Below are 6,000 nucleotides of genomic sequence, written 5' to 3'. Positions count from 1 at the left end.
AACCTTTTGCATTTTGATGATGATGTGTCTTGGTGTGGGCCTCTTGGGGTTCATCTTGTTTGGGACTCTCTGTGCTTCGTGGACTTATATGTCTATTTCCTTCACTAAGTTAGGGAAGTTTTCTGCCATTATTGTTTCAAATAGGTTTTCAGTTTCTTGTTCTCTCTCTTCTCCTGGCACCCCCAAGATGCGAATGTTGGTACACTTGAAGTTGTCCCAGAGGCTCCTTACACTATCCTCATTTTTTGGATTCTTTTTTCTTTTTGCTGTTCTGATTGGGTGTTTTTTGCTTCCTTATATTCCAAATCAATGGGTTGCTTCTTGGCTTTACCTACTCTACTATTGAATCTGTGTAAATTATTTTTTATTTCAGTTAGTGCCTCCTTCATTTCTGACTGTGCATTCTTCATTTCTGACTGGTTCATTATTATGCTCTTGAGGCCCTCAATTTGTCCTGGAGAAAGCCCCCTCTCCAGCCCTCGCTCCAGTGCCAAACAGCTCAGTTCTCCCCTGTATGTCTCTGGCACCCCTCAAGCTGCCTCCCCTCCAAGCTTAGAGGGAGTGAGTCCGAAAAGTCTGTGCACGGGCCCTTAAGGAGCTGCCTGGGGCTCCAGCCGCCTCAGCCTTCCTGAGCCTCAGTTCCCGCTGGTTTTTCCAGCCAGAAGTTATGAGGACTTCTCTTCCTGGCACTGGAACCCTGAGCAGGGTGCCTGCTGTGGGACAGGGACCCCTTAGTCCTCAGAGAGGACCTTCCCAGCCTCTCTGGAAATTTGTTTCCCAGAAGGATGGTTGTCCTCCCGATTTTTATCCACCATACGTGGGTGTAGTGCCAGCCCGTCCGCCTCCGCCCCTCCTACCAGTCTCGATGTGGCTGCTTCTTTATTTTTTTATTTTTTTATCCTCACCCGAGGATATTTTTCCATTTTTTGTTCAGATAGAGTGGGAGGGAGAGAGGGAGAGACCGCAGGCCGACACTCTAACCGCTGAGCCAAACCAGCCAGGGCTCGATGTGGCAGCTTCTTTAATTCCGTAGTTGTAGGACTCCCAATCAGGTTGATTTCAGGCGGTTTTGAATGATGGTTGTTCTGTAGTTTAGTTGTAACTTTGATGTGGTTGTGGGAGGATGCGACACTGTGTTTACCTACACCGCCATCTTGACCAGAAGTCTCCATTTGTATTTTTTAAAATGGAGTGAGTGTACATTGCTTTTATATGTGTAAAATATTGCTGAAGAATATACAAGAAATGAGGGGGGGGGGCTCTGGAGGAGGACAGGAATGAGAAGAAAAGTTATTACTATATATTCTTTTGATCTTTCCATTTCTGAGCCATGTAGATGTTTTATCTGTTCAAAAACAGAGATGGATATCTATTAAAATATGTTTAATTTAAAAGTGTGAAGTTTTGCCCTGGCCGGTTTGGCTCAGTGGTTAGAGCGTCGGCCTGCGGTACAGAGAGACCCGGGTTCGGTTCCCGCTAAGGGCATGTACCTCGGTTGCAGTTTGTCCCCGGCCCTGGTTGGTCGTGCGGGTGGCAGCCACTCGATGTGTCCCTTCACGTCGATGTTTCTCTCTCTCTCTCTTCCTCTCTCTCCCTCCCGCTCTATCTGAACAAAAAATGGAAAAGTGTCCTCGGGTGAGGATAAAATAAATAAATAAATAAAATAAAAGTGTGAAGTTTTGCCCTGGCCTGTTTGGCTTAGCAGTTGGAGCATCGGCCCATGGACCAAAGAGTCTCGGGTTCGATTCTGGTCAAGAGCATGTACCTCAGTTGCAGTTTGTCCCCAGCCCTGGTTGGGGTCATGAGGGAGGTGGCTGGTCAGTGTGTCTCTCTGACGTCGATGTTTCTCTCTCACTCTCTCTCTCTCTTTCTCCCTCCCTCCCACATGTAAAGAAAAATGTGAAGTTTCAGGATACCAAATCAATATTAAAATATCAGTCATGTTTCTATACAGTAACAACAAACTATAATAAAAATAAATTAAGAAAACAACCCCATTTTAACAGTACCAAAAAGAATAAAATATTTAGGAATATGTTTAACCAAGGAGGTGAACGATCTATACACTAAAAACTATAAAACATTGATGAAAGAAATCAAAGAAGATACATTAATGTAAAGGTATTTCATGCTCATAGATTGAAAGAATCAATATTGTTAAAATGTCTATACTACTACCCAAGCTATCTCTAGATTCAATGCAATCCCCATCAAAATGGCAATGACATTTTTTGCAGAAATAGAAAAAAAATTCTAAAATTTATATAGAATCAAAGAAGACCCTGACTAGCCAAGGCAGTCTTGAACAAGAAGAACAAAGCTGAAGGCATAGTACTTCCTTGTTTCAAATTACATTACAAAGCTATAATAATCAGCCCGGCTGGTGTGGGTCAGTGGACTGAGCATCATCCCATGGACTGAGAGGTTCCTGTTGGATTCCTGGTCAGGGCATGTACCTTTCTTGCTAGATTCCCAGTAGGGGGCGTGCAGGAGGCAGCTAATCAATGTTTCTCACATCGATGTTTCTATCTCTCCCTCTCCCCCTCTCCTAAAAAAATGAATAAATAAATAAATATATAGTTTTGAAAAAGCTATAGTAATCTGAACTGTATGGTATTGTCATAAAAACCGACACATAGATCAATGAAACATAATAGAGAGCACAGAAATAAACCCACACATATATAGTCAATTAATTTTTGAGAAAGGAGCCAAAAATTATAAAGGGAAACAATAATCTTTTCAATAGATGGTTTTGGGAAAACTGGATTACTGCCACATGCAAAAGAACAAAACTAGTCCCTATCTTAGATTATACACAAAAATCAACTAAATAAAGTATTTAATCCTAATAACTTGAAACCATAAAACTCCTAAAAGAAAACATAGGGGATAAGGCTCCTTGACATTGGTGTTGGCAATACTTTTTAAATTTGACACCAAAAGCAACCAAAGCAAAAATAAACATGTGGGATTACATCACACTAAAAAAAAAAAAAAGTATGCTCAGCAAACGAAACCATCAACAGAATGTAAAGTCAGACTATCAGATGAGAGAAAATATTTGTGAACCACATAGCTGATAAGGGGTTATTATCCAAAACATACAAGGAACTCATACAACTCAATAGCAAAAAAGAAAATAACCCAATTTAAAAATGGGCAAAGAACCTGAGTAGACATTTTTTCAAAGAAGACATACAAATGGCCAACAGGTACATGAAAAGGTGCTCAACATCATTAATCATCAGGAGGATGGCAATTCAAACCCCGTGAAATATTACCTCACCTGTTAGGATAGCTATTATCAAAAAGAAATGCTGTCCAGGATGTGGAGAAAAGAGAACCCTTGTACACACTGTTGTTGGGAATGTGAACTGGGATAGCCACTATGGACAACAGTATGGAGATTTTGCAAAAAATTAAAAACAGAATTTACCATATGGCCCAGCAATCCCACTTCTGGGTACATATTCAAAGGAAGTGAAACCATTATCTCTAAGTGATACCTCTACTCCCATGTTCATTGCAGCATTAGTCAGAATAGCCAAGGTATGGAAACAACCAAAGTGTCCGTCAACAGATGAGTGGATCAAGAAAATATTATAATTATATATATAATATAGAATATTTTTCAGTCTTTTAAAAAAATAAAGGAATCCTGTTATTTGTGACAACATGAATGAGTCTGGAGGGCATTGTGCTAAGTGAATAAGCTAGTCAGAGAAAGGCAAATACTGCATGATATCACTTCCATGCACAATCTTCTTTAAAAAAGGGGGGGGGGAGCAAACTCATAGATATAGAGAATAGAAAAATGATTGCCAGGAGTGGGGAGGTGAGGAAATAGGGAGAGTTTGGTAAAAGGGTAACTAATTTTAGTTTTAAGATGAATAAGGTCTGAGGATGTAATGTACAGCATGGTGACTATATGTGATAATACTATATTGCATAACTGAGATTTGCTGAGAGTAGAACTTAAATGTTCTCACCCAAAAAAAAGAATTTTTAAAGGTTACTATGTCTGGTGATGGATATGTTAACTAACTTGATGAAAGAAATTTTTTCATTTCATATATACACACACACACACACATATCTCAAATCATTACATTGTACACTTTAAATATCTTACAATTTTATTTGTCAATCACATCTCAATAAAGCTGAAAAATGGTTTTCTCTTATTTTTAATTAAAAAAACAGATATGCAGAAAGTATTAAGTCACGTTTCCACAGAATATATTTCTGATTCTAGGAATCACAATTTTAAAAAAGTTGGCCCTGGCCAGTTTTGCTCAGCGGTTAGAGAGTCGGCCTGCGGTCCAGAGAGACCCGAGTTTGGTTCCTGCTAAGGGCATGTACCTCAGTTGCAGTTTGTCCCTGGCCCTGGTTGGTTGTGCGGGTGGCAGCCACTCGATGTGTCCCTTTCACGTCGATGTTTCTCTCTCGCGCGCGCTTCCTCTCTCTCCCTCCCACTCTATCTGAACAAAAAAATGGAAAAATGTCCTCAGGTGAGGATAAAAAAAAAAAAAAGTTGCCCTGGCCGGTTTGGCTCAGCGGTTAGAGAGTCGGCCTGCAGTCCAGAGAGACCCGGGTTCGGTTCCCGCTAAGGGCATGTACCTTGGTTGCAGTTTGTCCCCGGCCCTGGTTGGGTCGTGTGGGTGGCAACCACTCGATGTGTCCCTTTCACATCGATGTTTCTCTCTCTCTCTCTCTCTCTCTCTCTCTTTCTCTCTCTCTCTCTCTCTGTCTCTCTCTCTCTTCCTCCCATTCTATCTGAACAAAATATCAAAAAAATGTCCTCAGGTGAGGATAAAAAATAAAATTAAAAAAAACTTTAGCCCTGGCCTGTTTGGCTAACTGGTTAGAGTGTCTGCCCGCAGACCAGAGAGACCCGGGTTCAGTTCCTGCTAAGGGCACGTACCTTGGTTGCAGTTTGTCCCCAGCCCCGGTTGGGGTCATGTGGGTGGCAACCAGTGGATGTGTCTCTCACATCGATGTTTCTCTCTCTCTTCCTTCCTCTCTACCTCCCACTCTATCTGAAGATAAATGCAAAAATGCCCTCGGGTAAGGATAAAAACAAAACAAAAAAAAACCTTAGAGAGTCCCAAAATTCCTCTAGCCCCTTCTGGACTAGTCCAGTTTTAACTAGGTTCCTTCCTATCCAGTCCTCTTGGCCTCTGGGCACCTTCTTTTCTCCCCAGCATGAGGAGATGATGCACCAGTTCATTTTCTTCTGACCAAAGAAATGTGACAATTCACCTCCTTCAAAAAGTTAAGTCCTGCCCTGGCCAGTTTGGCTCAGCAGTTGGAGTGTCGACCTGCGGACCAGAGAGTCCTGGGTTTGGTTCCTGCTAGGGGCACGTACCAAAAAAAAAAAAGTTAAGTCCTTGCCCTGGCTGCTTTGGCTCAGCAGTTAGAACATCAGCCCACGAACTGAAAAGTCTCGGCTTCGATTCCCGTCCAGGGCACGTACCTTGGTAGCAATTTGGTCCCCAGCCCTGGTGGGGGTCGTGCAGGAGGCAACCAATCAATGTGTCTCTCTCACATCAATGTTTCTCTCTCTCTCTCTCTCTCTCTCTCTCTCTCTCTCTCTCTCCCCACCCACTCTATCTGAAGATAAAATGGAAAAATATTCTCGGGTGAGGATTTAAAAAAAATAAAAAGGAAAAATAAAAGTTAAGTCCTTTCCTGAATTTCAGGTGAAACAGACACACGTTGTTCCCAAGTGACTTGCAAGGCAGTATGATTGACACCTTTTAAGGCACAATAAATGATTTTCTAGGCCTTGGTGATGAGCCCTTTCCAGCCCTGAAGTCTCTGATGATGATTCATTTCTAAACCCTCCCTGCCATTCACCCAGGGAAATGATACTGGGGTAGAATTAACCATGCAAAAACCACACCCATTCCACTGTACAATGCAGCTGGGATGAGAGAATTCTTTCACCTACACCTCAGCCTATCAGCAGGAGCAGAACCCAACTAGACTGAAGAT

The sequence above is a fragment of the Molossus molossus genome, unplaced genomic scaffold (genome assembly GCF_014108415.1).
Source record: "Molossus molossus isolate mMolMol1 unplaced genomic scaffold, mMolMol1.p scaffold_m16_p_10, whole genome shotgun sequence".
NCBI lineage: Eukaryota > Metazoa > Chordata > Mammalia > Chiroptera > Molossidae > Molossus > Molossus molossus.
This window is presented reverse-complemented; position numbering follows the sequence as displayed.